Source organism: Cyprinodon tularosa, unplaced genomic scaffold (genome assembly GCF_016077235.1).
Source record: "Cyprinodon tularosa strain WSP-4 unplaced genomic scaffold, ASM1607723v1 ctg207, whole genome shotgun sequence".
Classification (NCBI taxonomy): Eukaryota; Metazoa; Chordata; class Actinopteri; order Cyprinodontiformes; family Cyprinodontidae; genus Cyprinodon; species Cyprinodon tularosa.
This window is the reverse complement of record NW_024038767.1, coordinates 48971-62967: the sequence shown is the minus strand read 5'-3', so window position 1 is coordinate 62967 and position 13997 is coordinate 48971. Positions and strand designations below refer to the sequence as shown.

The following is a 13997-nucleotide window of genomic DNA, read 5'->3' as shown; positions in this document are numbered from 1 at the left end:
TTCTGAGCTGATGGTTACACCTCTGGTAGTTTTACATCAGTGGTAGGATTTCAGGATTTTTAAACCTTAGCCTATATTAAAAGAGATTACGCAGCATGTCAAGACATGCCGTGTCAGGGAATGTTGTTTTTGGAATCCATAATCTTAACATACATTATAAGGTTGGATTCATATTGATTTAAGTAAAGACAGGGGGCCTCATCATAAAGCATAACGTTACAGAGTAACCACTACCTGTGTGAGCTGACAGACTGGGCTGCATTCACCTGCAGGACATTCCCACTCTGACACGATAGAGAAATGAGAGGATACCAGCGAGGATAGGAGCCGAACACATTCCATGAAGCGGGGGGTAGGGAGGTGAAAAAGAAAAGGTGGTGGTTGGGGGTATTATTTTGTTTGTTGCTCCAGCCTTTTCATGCCCTCCAGCGCTGTGACCTTAACGGTAGGAAAGGATCAGCACCAACAATCACTGCAAATCCCAACAAACATGCACTCTCATTCCGGAAAAACCATGTTGGACGAAGTCAGCTCAGGTGATTTATGGGACAGGAAAAACCGCTGACCTGTAGGAAGGTGGACAATAAGCTGCCGAGTGAGACCTGCTGTGGACAATTCACCAAAAGGTAAACATCTTAATTCATGCCACTGCAGATGTGCTTCAGGAAGCAACCATTGGGTCTTTTCAGGGTTCGGTAATGGCGTCTGGTGGATGGAGGGGGTGGGGATAAGTCAAGGTGTCCTGTAATGTCTAAGCACACAACATAAGCCAACTGCTTGCTCAGGAGCTTGTGACTGCCACACGTTAACCTTGACTCTCACAGTGTGCACTACATTCATATACAGCATTTATTTATAGTACATGTGCCGCCCCAGTTCTGGCGACTGCTATTTTTGTTTCCACAGTGAATGCTTTCTTGAAGGACTCAAACAGACTTCTATATTGTTGTTTCTTTACTGAAACAGAAACTAATTTGACAAACCAGTAGAGATTGATTCAAAGTATATAAGAGGGTGCAACAAAAGCAGCTGTGACTGACCAGAATCAATGCACAGGTCTCCTTTCAATGTCCCCATAACTGTCACCTAAACACAAGAAAAAAAATAAAAATCAATTAATCAATATTTTGCAGACTGATAAGGAAGTCCATTAACCAGTTTCCTGAGCCGTTATCCAAGTACTGGTTCACTTCATCTGCTCAGAGATGCTTCAAATGGGTAAATAATTCAATTCAATTAAATTCAGTTTATTTCTATAGCGCCAAATTCACAACACATGTCATCTCAAGGCACTTTACAGTTCACCAGATCATCCAGTCAAATTGATCCAAAGTTTTCTATCTAAGGAAAACCAGCTGATTGCATCGACTCATTGACTCAAATACAATCCCTCACACTAAGCATGCTTGTAGTGACAGTGGAGAGGAAAAACTCCCTTTGAACAGGAAGAAACCTCCAGCAGAAGTCCAGCCATCTGCTGAGGCCAAAATAACAAATACACTGATTCTAGTTACATGCTAGATGTGAGACGAATACTTATGATGTTAAGTGAATGAATATTATGTAATTTGTAAACACTTGTAAAAAGTATTCATACAGCATCTTAAAAATCCACACCTCTTCACCTGCTTAAAATATTATTACGTTTGGCATAAAACATCAACACAAAGCAATGGGCTTCAATTGAATTTCTATTTGACACCTTTTTACTCTGATACTCTACAGTAGAGACTGACACGGGAGTGGATTTTCACTCCTGTCCCGTCCCACTCCCACAGAAAAAAATGGTGTCCCGGGCAGGAGTAGAAATCTAAATCCTGTCCCGTCCCACTCCTGGTGAAATTACTCCCACTCCCATTCAGAATGACTCCCGCTCCTGCTTCACTCCCATTCTTGTTGTTTTTGAGCGCGGGTGAAAAACTCAGAGCGGAAGCACTGTTGGTTTTTGGGTCGTGTAGTTTTTTTTTTACTCGCATTATAGTGTAGGCTTCAAGTAAAAAAACTACAAAATGGCGGCGCCAGTACTGGATTATTTTTCTTTCTATTTTATTTTATTTTTTGGCATCGATCCTAGTTTTTTTTTTTGTTATTATTGGCTTGCTCCCACTCCCATCTGCTCCCGTTAATGTTTAATCCTGTACCGTCCCAATCACGTGATTGTTACTAATACTGACTCCCATCGCACGGGAATCCCACGGGAATCGCATGGGAATCCCGTGACCCGTGGGATTCCCGAAAAAATGTCAGTCTCTACTCTACAGCCGAGCTCACAGATTAGCGGACCCACCTGCTGGCTAATCCGGACCCAACCTGATTTAAAACATTTATAAATTACTGCATGTGTCCAACAACAGTGTCTAACTTCACCTGTGCCGCTTCTCCTGTTAATACGGTAAAGCCCTGGGGAGCGCCCGGCTCCAGGCTGCACGTGATCCAAATGAGCCAATGAGCTGTCAGTCTGGGTTGCTGCTGCTGCTACTGTTAGACACAGCAGGCAAACCTGTGGCAAGCCGGGCGATGGGAAAGAAGGAGAAGACCATGAGAAAAAGAGAGCAGAGAAAGTGTGGACTGCTGGAAGAACTGCGGTGAACTGGTGAAAGAAAAGTGAAACGGCGTGCTCAAAGATGACCCTGCACATTTAGAGGATGTTTGGCTCAACCTGCTGCTCTGAAGTATGAGCCATGTATGAATCCAATGTGTGAGCTGTAGAGGTGGGAGGCATCCTGGAAAATTAGACCTGGATTGAACATTTTTAAACATTCCTGTAGTCTGGCAGCCTAGCGGTTAGAATGTAGAGCTCTGAATCCTGAGGTTCTGAGTTCAAGCCCCACTCCCACAGACTGCCACTCTGGGTCTCTGAGCAAGAACCTTAACCCCACACTGCTCCCTGGGCACTCCATGATGGCAGCCCACTGCTCCCCAAAGAGATGGGTTAAATGCAGGGGTACATTTCTCCAATGTGAGATCAACAAAGTTAAATTATTATTTCCCCCTCATGTGAAACACTATGTGTGAAAAACTTAACAACATTAGTATGAAAAAAAAGCATTCTTTAAATAACTAGACAGCCTGAGATAAGAACAGAACAATAATGGAGGATTATCTGTTAAAGGCCACACAGGACACGAGACTGGGGTGGAGATTCACCTTCAAAACACAGAACAACAATTCAAAGGCAGAGCCAAAGTTAGTTTAGACTTTTTGTTTTTTAAACAATGGCCTAGTCAAAGTCCAGGCCAACATCCAATTGAGAACTTATGGCAAAACTGAAAAATGAAACATCTGTCTATGCAATATTGGTTCCATTTCCAAGTATTTCATTATACCAAATGTTTGGAAAATAGGGCCCAATTTGTTCTTCCACTTTAAATGTCTGTGCTACCTATGTTGGTCTGACTCAGAGGATCCAGATAAAAGAGAATAAAGATTACCGAGTATTAAAATATTTGCTAAGTTTTTTGGCACGGCTCTGTAACTTCTACAGAATGACACTGTGACAAGTAAATATTTCCAACTCTAACATCCATTCACACGGTATTTGTTTGGGTGAAGCACTCCTTCCTTTCAGAGGCTCCTAAACGAAGAGTTTAGAAAGTATTTCCTGCCCTGCTGATACCAGAGCTGCCTGCTCCATATGAGCTGCATGGGGTGTTGCAGTTAAGGCTTTACAGAAGCACTCTGAATAAAAACCGGTTTATTGTTCCCATTGTTTATTCTTTTCACTGTACCATCTGGTGACTTCATCCCTCCATTACTAGCACTCTCTCTCCTTTTTCTCTCTGTTTATTTTGTCTTCTCTAGCTGTCTCATCCTGCTCTCAGCGCTGCGTCATCTACAGCCAGAAGTGGGTTGACAAACAAGGTACTGACTGTGCAGAAAGCTGGAATTGTTTAGCAGCAAATGGATGACCCTTTTGTTTCTGCAATACTGCAAGGACTGTCTCAGAGGGCAGCCGTCATCTCACATGTTTCCCAGCAAGAGGTGAAACGTTGATCAGAAGCTGCAGCACAACAGTGTTTGAATGTGCAAGGATTGGACAGTAAATTACCTCGTCTTATTTGCAGTTGATTATTTCTGCTCATGAAACCATTTCTGGAACCATGCAGGATTGCCAGACAGCTTTGGATGATTAGAATTAATGTCTTTATATTTCTGCATGCAGAAAACTCATCATGCTCCTGCAGGGCTGCCTTGACTGATTTTATGAGGGTTTGATATTACTCCTCCTCCCTTGAAATACTACAGGAAATTCATTATTAAAACTTCAAATGATGTTTCAATATTACTCCTCATCAAAGTTATAGCACATTAGAGTGCACCTTCAGTCTCTATTAGGTCATAACAGTCCAGCACAGCCTCCCCTTCCCTCATATTTCCCTGAGGGCTGGGAAAACCTAATCAATGATCTCATGCTACTGACTGACCATCTGCCTTATTGTTTGAGATCACATCCATGCATAGAGTAAACATGGTGAGCCACAATCTTTCCTCTATTATAAATTGAACCGTCAGGTGTGTCTACAGCATCACACAAAAAAATGAATAAATACGGTGTTGGTGTTTACAGGGCCCTGAAAAAGTATTCAACCCCTTAAGATTAGCCAAATTTCAGCTACATAACTGACTGTATTTATTAGGGATTTTTTGAAACAGACAAACAGAGTTCAATGACCTTTAGATACGATTTCAAATATTTTCAACAAACAGAAACCCAGAAAAACATTCAGTTGTTTTTTTTCTACTGTAATATAAAAAGCAAAAAGAAACTTGGTAAAGTAAAGTAGTGGCAGCATCATGCTTTAGGGATGCTTTTCTTCTGTTTAATTTCATAGAAAGATGAACGGAGCAACATCAAGATGGAGACCTGCAAGATGCTGCAGACACTGAAACTGTGATGGAGGTTGATCGGATAAGCCAAAGCACAGAGGCTGCCATGATAGGTGGCGTCTAAATATTGCTAGCAGTAAGGAAGCAGGTAAGAAGAGCCTATTGATAGATAATTTAGTAAACTGACCTCTAGACGTTGCTAACCGCTTCATAGGAGCTATATGGATTCCCATAATCCTTTTGGGGCAGAGGATACCTCACTGAATTTTGAAAAAAATAAATCTTTTTCTTTAAATGTACTCTGTGTGACACATGCAAATTTACACAATTAATGTGTTTTTTGGTTTTTATAGTGGAGAGCTTCAACTGTTTGTTCCATTTGTAAAACTTGCGTTTTTTTGTCTTTCCAGGAGGCTGTGGCTCCAGTCTTAAAGCTCTACTCCATGTGCCTTTCTAACGCCTAATGATGTCTGGATTCAGTAATGCTGTCTGAAGTTCCCTTCCTACCCATTAAAGAAAACTCTAATAAGAGGATGCATCTCCAGCTTAAATTAACTGCTTCAGTTGGTAAAAAGTAATTGAAAAAAATTGCCCAAATTAACCACTGTAACTTTGCAACTTATAAACTCAAAATTAAATAAGGTAAAAATTGGCTCTGCTTGATTTAATTACTTGTTATCAATTAAATCCATTCATTTAAGTTGGAGCTGCATTCACTTTTTAGTGTGCTCTTACTAGTGAACCCAAGAAAGATGGAGGAACAGAACAGGAGCTATAATTTGTTCTAATTGGTATCGTCCTCCGATCAAAGGCAATAAATCAATTTTAAAGGCAAGGTTTTAAAATTGTTTTCAAAACAATGTCTCCATCCAATCAGAACCAGAAAACTGCAACGAAACACTGCTTCACAAATGTTTTGATCAGAGGGGCTTAATATGCCAAAGATTTTAGACTTATATGGGTCAAAAGGACTTTAGACAAGAATTTCCATGAAATCACGTAGAAGATTGTGGTTATACCTGAACATCATGAACCCGTCTGTACAACTTCTGAGGCTTGCAGATAACACAGTATCACTGGCTGATCTAGAACAATCAAGAGACGCATCGGTTGGAAACATTTGTTAATTAAGTTTATGTAAAGGGCTGTTTGGAGCCTATCACTATACAAAGCATAAGCAAAATAACTGGTTGCTTAGGGTACTAGGGCAACAAGGGGCTGCACAAGCGTAATCTTTTTTTTATGTATAATGACTTCAATAAAAACATACAATTTCATGATAAAATTGTCTTACTTCACTATTTGTCTTACCTGGTTTCAGATAACTTTTTATTTAAATATGTGTTTCATATTTTTGGCAATTAAATGTATTATATTCAATCCTATCTTACATGTTCCTGCATTGTAGATTAATGTTGCTCACTGCTGTTGCAGGTTTATGAAACAAAAAAAATAAATAGTAAATCAGATTACGATTTTGGCTTAAATGCTAGTAAACTGTGTAACTTTTACTAAAACTGGATGATATTTACATGTAGGATCATGTAATCAGCACTACCTGAGCTGAAATTAGTTTAAAAAATGGTGTGCGAATGATCTGATTATCTAACTAAAATGCAATAATCTATATTACAGGCAGAGATAGAGGGTCTCAAAATTAGTTTTCACTGAGGGCCCCATCCGAGCTTAGGCTGTCGCTGGGTATTTGTGCATATTGTTAGGAATCCAGTTTGTGTGGGTTGTGCTTTTGTTTGTCTTCCCTCCTCCACCAGGCGGCGCCTGGTTCTGGTTGGCCTCCTCACACCTGCAGGTGGTTACCTCATTACCGGAGGACTCTTAAGCTGCTGACTGCCACTAGCTCACGCCAGAGTGTTTGCCAGTTTTTGGTACTCTAGCCAAGCTGAGTTTTGCTGAGTCAAACTGAGTTTTTGTCACCTGAGTCTTAACCTTGTAGTATTTGTCTTTGCCTCTCTGCAGGAAGTCATTCTGCAAACTGGATGTTTTGGACCTTCTCCCCCCTGGAAGGATTCTCTGAGCATCAAGCTGAGCTGAGGATTCAAGCTAGTGGTTTGGATCTACTTTTCCCCAAGGATTGTTTGGGCGTCTCTCTGAGCAGGGGTTTCATCTCTACAGGAATCCGTTCAAGTACCGCAGGAAAATTAAGTGGCAGTCAGCTCCTCCGTTCTTCAAGGAAGAACCGCAGCCTGGGTAAACCCTGTCCGCCCTCCAACGAGCAAGTCATTCACTGAAACAACCCACACCGACTAAATTCAACAAGAGACACCTTTTTCTGGAAACGTGAGTCCTGTTGCCTTAATTCCCTTCTTCAAGTCGAAGACACAAATTTCCCACTGAGCCTGAACTAACCACAGAATCTTCCCCTTCACTTTTTAGTCCCAATGGACTCCTCTCAACCTACTCTCAATAAAACCTGTTAAACTTTTCGCTGGTCTCTCTGTTTGGTGTTCTGCATGTGGGTCACAGCCTTAGATAAAATCATGACACATAAATGATCACTGTATATAAGGATATTTACAAAAAAAAATGTCCTATTTCCCTTTTTACTTCAATACTTGTTTTGTTTTTTGTTTTTTAGAGCAAAGTAAAACTCTCTTCAATTTCCTTGTTTATTGCTTTGTAAAAACTTGATGTTTCAAAGCTGACTGCTTCCAGACAATGACAAAATTCATGTTCTCATCCACTCACCATGGCCCAGACAACTTAGGATCTACATTAGCATGTGCACTGAAAATGTAATGCTTAGGTCTTTTTTAGACTTAAAATAGCAAAGCATTAAAGTCTTTGCCTCCTCATAATCCCCAGTATGTAGCTGCATGTGTCATATTAAGTCAAGTGAAGGGCAGATGGAAAAGGCTCCCTCCAATGCTTGAAGTCTGCTGGAGGAGACAGTCGGTTTTCCCCCAGGGAGAGGGAAACGCAGAGGGAGTTGTTTTCAATTAGCAAGATTTTGCTGCAACAAAAAGCCCGAGCTGCTCCCCGCTGCACCTCCAGCCTGGCCAGAGAAAGCAAATCAAATCAAGACAGGAACATTTGCAGACAAAGGCTTAGGAGAGCCAGTTTGGAAGGGAGGTGGTGGTGGTAGCAGGGAGGGGGGGCTGCCAAAAAGGTCAGGTGTGTCACACTTGAAAGGCTCTTTGCTCTGTCGATATGCTTTTAGAGAGTACAGGGAAACAGATTGTTTGGAGGAGGGGGACTGTGCCACCAAAAATCATGAATGAAGATCTTTTCTGAAGTGGCGCACAATATCATTTCTGTTTTAGACATGAGGCTCTGAACGTACAGCAACCTGATCAGTTATTGTCCCCCCCACCACCCATAAGATCATAGTCCTTTGGTAGCTTTGTTGTCTACAGGTGCTTTTTCTGATGTAACTTCAAAGCTTTCTGATGTCTGGGCCGGGGGTTAGCCTGGCCAGCTACGCTTCCTTGTCCCTTTTCATGCAGAGAGTCATTTTTCTCCCTGACAAGCAGTTGGAACAGAAGCTGGGCCCCCCTGAGCACTAATTACGGGTCACGGTTCTCTCTACTGTCTGACATCATGTGGGTGGGCAGATGATGGTTCATTTTGAAGAGCCTGGACATGGCATATGCAGTATCTGCCAAAAGTATTTTCACCCATATTCCCATAATTCACTGTGAGCAAACTGCAAACTTTAATGTGTTGTATTTGTATTTAGGCGACAGTGAAAGATGGAAACCATGTAGCCCATAGTTGAGAAGTGAAAGGAAAAATATCTTTTTACATAAAAAAAAAAGAAATAAAAAAAAAGGTACAGTTTGTCTCCAAAATGGGTTTATCTCCAACAAACACCTGTTGTAACACTTTCTATTCATTGCTGGTGATGGTGTTTTAAATGGGATGCAGACTGTTAGCATTACAGCCATACATTGTTTTTTCTTCCATGAAGGCAAGAAAGAATTCTAACTTTAATCTCAGAATTCTGACTTTAATCTTAAATTTCTGACTTTAATCTCATAATTTGGGATCTTAATGTAGATGGGCCCCGTGAAGGCAGAGATGTGGAGCACTCAGCTTCACTGACAAAGATGTGAGCTGTTTAGGAGGAACAGGAACACATTGGTGGAAAATTATGGAATTAGGTGACTTTTTACGTGTCCAAGGGGTCCCTGGGGCTGTTTAATTAATGCAAGCTCAGAAAGTGATTAAAACAAGAGCTAGTTTAGTCTCTAAAACAGACATGGCTACGGCTTGATGCTAACATGTTTGTTAGCTGTCAGAATTCAGTCACAATTCAGAAAAAAAAGTCAGAATTCTGACTTTTTCCCCATTTAAAAATCAGTTAACTTTTTAATTTTTTCAGTGGCCCTAATCCTCTTCCGTAGTATCCGGGCGTGAAAGTGAAGTAAATTAGAAACTTGTAAGAGCTCTTCTCCTGCATGCAGTTAAGTTTGTAGCCTCCTCTACACCCAAACATTTCCAAATTTACTGCGGCAGGCAGGGTTTCGTGGGAGATACCACATCGGGATGTTTTATGGGGGGAGCACGGGAAAAAAAGAGGCGATATTCGACATTAAAAAAATGTCGTTTTGATTCTTATTATATTAATGAATATAACTTAATTAACTTAGCGCCTGATGTGATATAAAATGTCCCTGTAATTTTAATGAAAACAAACAAAGTGGCTCCGTCCTCCCCCCACCTCTTTTCCCGCTCCCTCTCCCATGTATTCGGATGCAGAGCTCCAGATCAGAGCGGGGCAGCGGAACGCAGCGGAGGGACGGACAAGGTTTCCCAAAACTAATAAAACAGCCTGCCAAACGGTGGAATTTCGACCCCTTTTCTCTGAAATAAAAGAATTGTTTGGATATACCGTTTTGAAAGGAATAAGTTGTTCTCGTCGTGTAAAGGTGAGTTGTGTTTCTCTTCGTACTTTTTAACGTTTTTGAGTTCGGACTGTGGGACTTTTACTGCCGCGACAGTTATTAGGCTGTTATTGCTCAGCCATCCTCTCTCTGCGGGTTAAAGTTAATAAACGGACTATCCGGTCATTTTAAACCTTCTCACTTTAGGCTTATTGACGTCTATAAGATATGCAGTGTACAGTGATTTATTTGCTTTGCTCTTGTCCAACGGTTAGACCCAATCTTCTCACTAGAAGCTGCCATGCATACATCTGGTGACATCATCATAAGCAGTTTATCACATTTATTTTCTCTTTTATATTTTCTTATTGACTATATACTGTCAATATCAGAGTATTAGCTCTGCGAGGACAGACTGCATGCTGTGTAATAGGGCTGGTAAACATTTTTATGGTGATATAAACATAAAATACGTTAATCTATGCTCCTTATATGTGCTAGAATCTGTCTAAAAAATCTGCTCCTGTGTTTACTAATGGCTGCTCATAAATTCAATCCTTGCTTTTATTGTGATGTTATAGATACTAGTGAAGTGAAAAAAAAGGAAAATATGATATTTTGTCCTTTTTAAGATAAACTTTTTCTTCTTTTCTTTTCCTGCGGTGGAAATCCAGCCCAAATGTGTTTATAAGTCAGCATATATTTGTCAATAAACATAGAATATAGGATTAGAATAATATATAACATATTAAATCTTTTTCGAACAACAAAAATATAATAAAATAGTCTTATACATTTTTCTGTGGTCCAAATTTTTGTGTGACCATTTTTTTGTATAATCTTTTTACTGCAGTAAACACCAGAATTTCTCCATTGTGGGACAAAAAAGATTTTCTATTCTATTCTATTCTATTCTAATTCATTCTATTCTATTCTTATTTATTCTATTCTAAATAAATAGAATAATGAAACTTATCAGCTTCTTTTTCCCACTTATGCTCACAGCAAAGTGGTTTATATTTGCAAAGTTCAAACCTTACACTCATCTGGCTTTAAAGTTATCTATAAAACAAATAAAAAAACAGAACAGATTATCCATAAAAATGTCCCCCACAAGGAGGTGGTTGTCGCTTAGTTAGTCTCTTAATCCATCTTTATTATACAGTACAAGATAAATGGTTTTAAAGTTGATACAGACGTGTAATTACCAAAGTGTCGAGTGTGTATATCAGAGCTTAAAAAGAAAGAAAACTTTACCCTCTCCTTAGAATGAGGTGAATTCTAGTTTGTTAGTTTAGTGGAAATTAGATTTCCCATCTCAGGAATGTAAAAAATGCCCCTTCTGTTTAATATTAGACTGGAAAGCAGTAGAGAGAAAACAGGTTTGCTTCTAGTTTATTTGTAGCTGTATACGGGGTTCTGGTTCATCAGTCTGGTATGCATTGTTTCAACTTGGAGGTTGCGTTGCCTCTGTTCCAGAACCTCGGGAGCATGTGTCGCCTGCAGGCATTTTACTCTGACAGCCAAAATCATGTCCTCTGGCTTTAGCTGATTTTGCTGGAATGTTAGTAAAACAGATCAGTCCAACAGAGCACAGATGTAGCTTGGAAATAGTTTAAGTTCTTCAAACTGGATATTTAGCTTTTTAACCCGCTGATATTCTACAAACTACTCATGCAGGCTCCATTCAAGCTGCTAGGAGAGAAGGAAGGAAAACTAGATGCTCTGTAGGTTCACTTAGTACAAAAAAAAATAGATAAAATGAAGTTTCGGAGGGAAGTGATGAAGCAGGTGTCGTCTACACAGGAAGAACCAGCCTGTAGTAGGAAACACAAGGGAAATATGTGGACATAAAAATGCTTTGTGTGTGTGTGTGTGTGTGTGTGTGTGTCCTGACTCATTCAGATGAGTGTGTTGGAATGTCAGTGGGGAAGTCCATAATTGCAGGAGGAAGACCCTCTTTCCACCATTTGCATGAACAGTCAGGGGTTTCTCTTCAAACTTTCAGACATTGATGCTGTTTTCATAACATCCGGATGCAATGTTTTGTTTTTCTGACCACAATCTGTAATTATTAAGGTTGTTTTTTAACATTTCAGTAACATCAAAACATGTTTTATACCTGAGTTTAAGAAAGGACGTAACCTACTGTGTGATAATTACATCTAAAGTGACGTAAACATTCAAGTTAAAACATAACTCTTTGTTACTACTGTTCCTAAAATTAGGGCTGTTAGCTTTTAAATAAATTGTTTCATACTCAGTTATTATCCTCATTTTGAATTATGGACTTAAGCAAAAGCCTCTAGGGTTTTTTTTCTCTTTGGTCATATGATTTCTCACCATTTTATGTTATTTAATAAAATAAGTTGTGTGTTTATGCTATTGTATGTCATTTGTTTTTGCTATGGTTCATTATTTCCATAAGTCATCTTAATAAACACATATAAAGGTACAAATAGTTTAATTTCTGTTATGCAGTCTGGAAACCACGTATTACCTTCTTTCCATTTGTTTTGATCTCCAGTTTTGGCTACTTAACTGTTGCTCCTGACCCTGATTAAACTTTCTGGCAGATGTTTATGTTTATACAAATGGTATAACTGCTTTTTTTTTACTGTAGACCTTGAGCGAGTTAGAGAAAATTACACCGTTGTCACCAGCGAATGATTCTGTTAGAAATATCTAACATCTAATGTCGTAATCAGCTATTTTACCCTTGATTGGAAATAATTCCTTCACTTTCTGTTGGACTGGAACAATCTGAGGCACTCGTGTTTGATTTTATAAAGATTTGGAATTGGTCACAATCAGGGAGCAGCAACAGGTCAGGGGGGAGATTTCTGCATTACTGTACGCTCATAGAAAGGGTGAAACTGCAGTTAGTCCTGATTTTTTTTCTGTCATCTAATTAAAGATAAACTAGAGATAATTCTTTAGTTTTTTTCTGATTTAAGCTTGGAAGGCTCTTTTATCAGAGTAGCTTGTCCAGGACTTAAAGACTTTTTCTCCCAGTATTCCCTCAGCGTGTTTGGTAGATTAGACGAAGGAGAAACTGTGTTTATATTGTCAGGACAAAGTGACCGATAGATAAAGACATCCCGGCTCCATGGGGAAAAAAACAGGAGTAATGTTGATATTAACATATTAAAAACTGCAGCGCTTTATCAGTGCTGTATGCTTTAGTATTCACACCTTACATCTCAGAATGTGAATCTGTGTTCTGACTGTGGTTATAGCGGCTTAGTTTCTGAGCCTTGCTGCTGGGGGAAAACATCAGGGCTGGGTGTTTTTACTTTAACTGCAGAGATGCTTGGTGACTCCTCACATCCATCGCAGGTTTCACAGAGGAGATGAAGGGGAAAATGGGTCGGCTCTTCCTGCATTTGTCTTCTTTTGTCCCTGCTCCCCACCCCCCCTTGCTCCCGGTGATGTGTTTTCAAGGAAGTGGACCAAAGGAATCCAACCTGCAGGCATTCTCCTGAGGATGTTATCAATGGATTTCACAGCCGTCTCACTGCAGCTCTTAGCATTTCCTCCAGGATATTTTGTTTGCTTCGGCAGAATTGTTTGGAGGATTATGTGTTTTGGAGGATTATGTGTTGGTGAGAGACGGCACCACATTTAGGTCAAACACTGGACACAGTATATGCTTTGGCTTTTTTCTTTTCTTTTTTTTTTTGCAGCACTTTGGGGCTGAATTATTTCATATGTGCATGGTTATCCTGCGTACCATTTTAAATAACAATTAGCAAGATAACTCCTCTGATGTGAAAGTTGAAACAAAACAAGACCTATCAGATCTGATCACCTGCTCCAACAGTTTTCATTCAGCCACAAACAAAGTTTTCAAATAAATAGAAAAATAAAAACAAAGAAAAAAACTGCGGTTTGCTGTAATTGCCTGACATTTTTCCTCCTTACCCCCTTCTTTAAGGGCGCTTGCACTATTTCGAGCCTACGTAATGGCTGGTTTGACGTTTTTGTGGTGTGTTGCATTGCGACTGCTAGTTTTGTGAGGTTACTCATGCTGAGTCCAAGCCTGAATGCTGGGCGGGGAGTGAAGGGAGCGACTGCTGACTCTGTTCAAACATGTCTGGCAGCGCTGGCAGCTTGAGGTATGCCCGGCTGTGTGTGTGTGTGTGTCTAAGTCTTTGCTCTTAGCCACATGGATGCCAGATGCTGTACTTGTTAAAGTATTTTTTCTAAAAAGGTATGTGTGCTTCAGTCAGACCGCACTGAGAGCTCGTATGTTCACCCTACAGGTAGCTGTGATTTTCTATAAAGAGCAGAGCTCATACGGATCCCATTTAGCCATTGAGTATG

General features: G+C 40.0%; 1 protein-coding gene and 1 long non-coding RNA gene across 2 annotated transcripts in view; both read left to right on the top strand.

Moving 5' to 3' along the window:
• Positions 1–423: 423 nt before the first annotated feature.
• On the top strand, positions 424–5342 carry LOC119783521. The gene is made up of 4 exons (XR_005280812.1): positions 424–626; positions 3802–3861; positions 4833–4975; positions 5238–5342. It is a non-coding gene; the product is annotated as an uncharacterized LOC119783521 (long non-coding RNA).
• A 4204-nt stretch (positions 5343–9546) lies between these two features.
• The window catches only part of frmd6 (FERM domain containing 6), a 43372-nt gene continuing 38921 nt past the window's right edge, over positions 9547–13997 (top strand). Inside the window, exon 1 of the mRNA XM_038285149.1 lies at positions 9547–9716. The gene's annotated coding sequence lies outside the window, so the exon portion shown is untranslated. The remainder of the gene's footprint in view (positions 9717–13997) is intronic.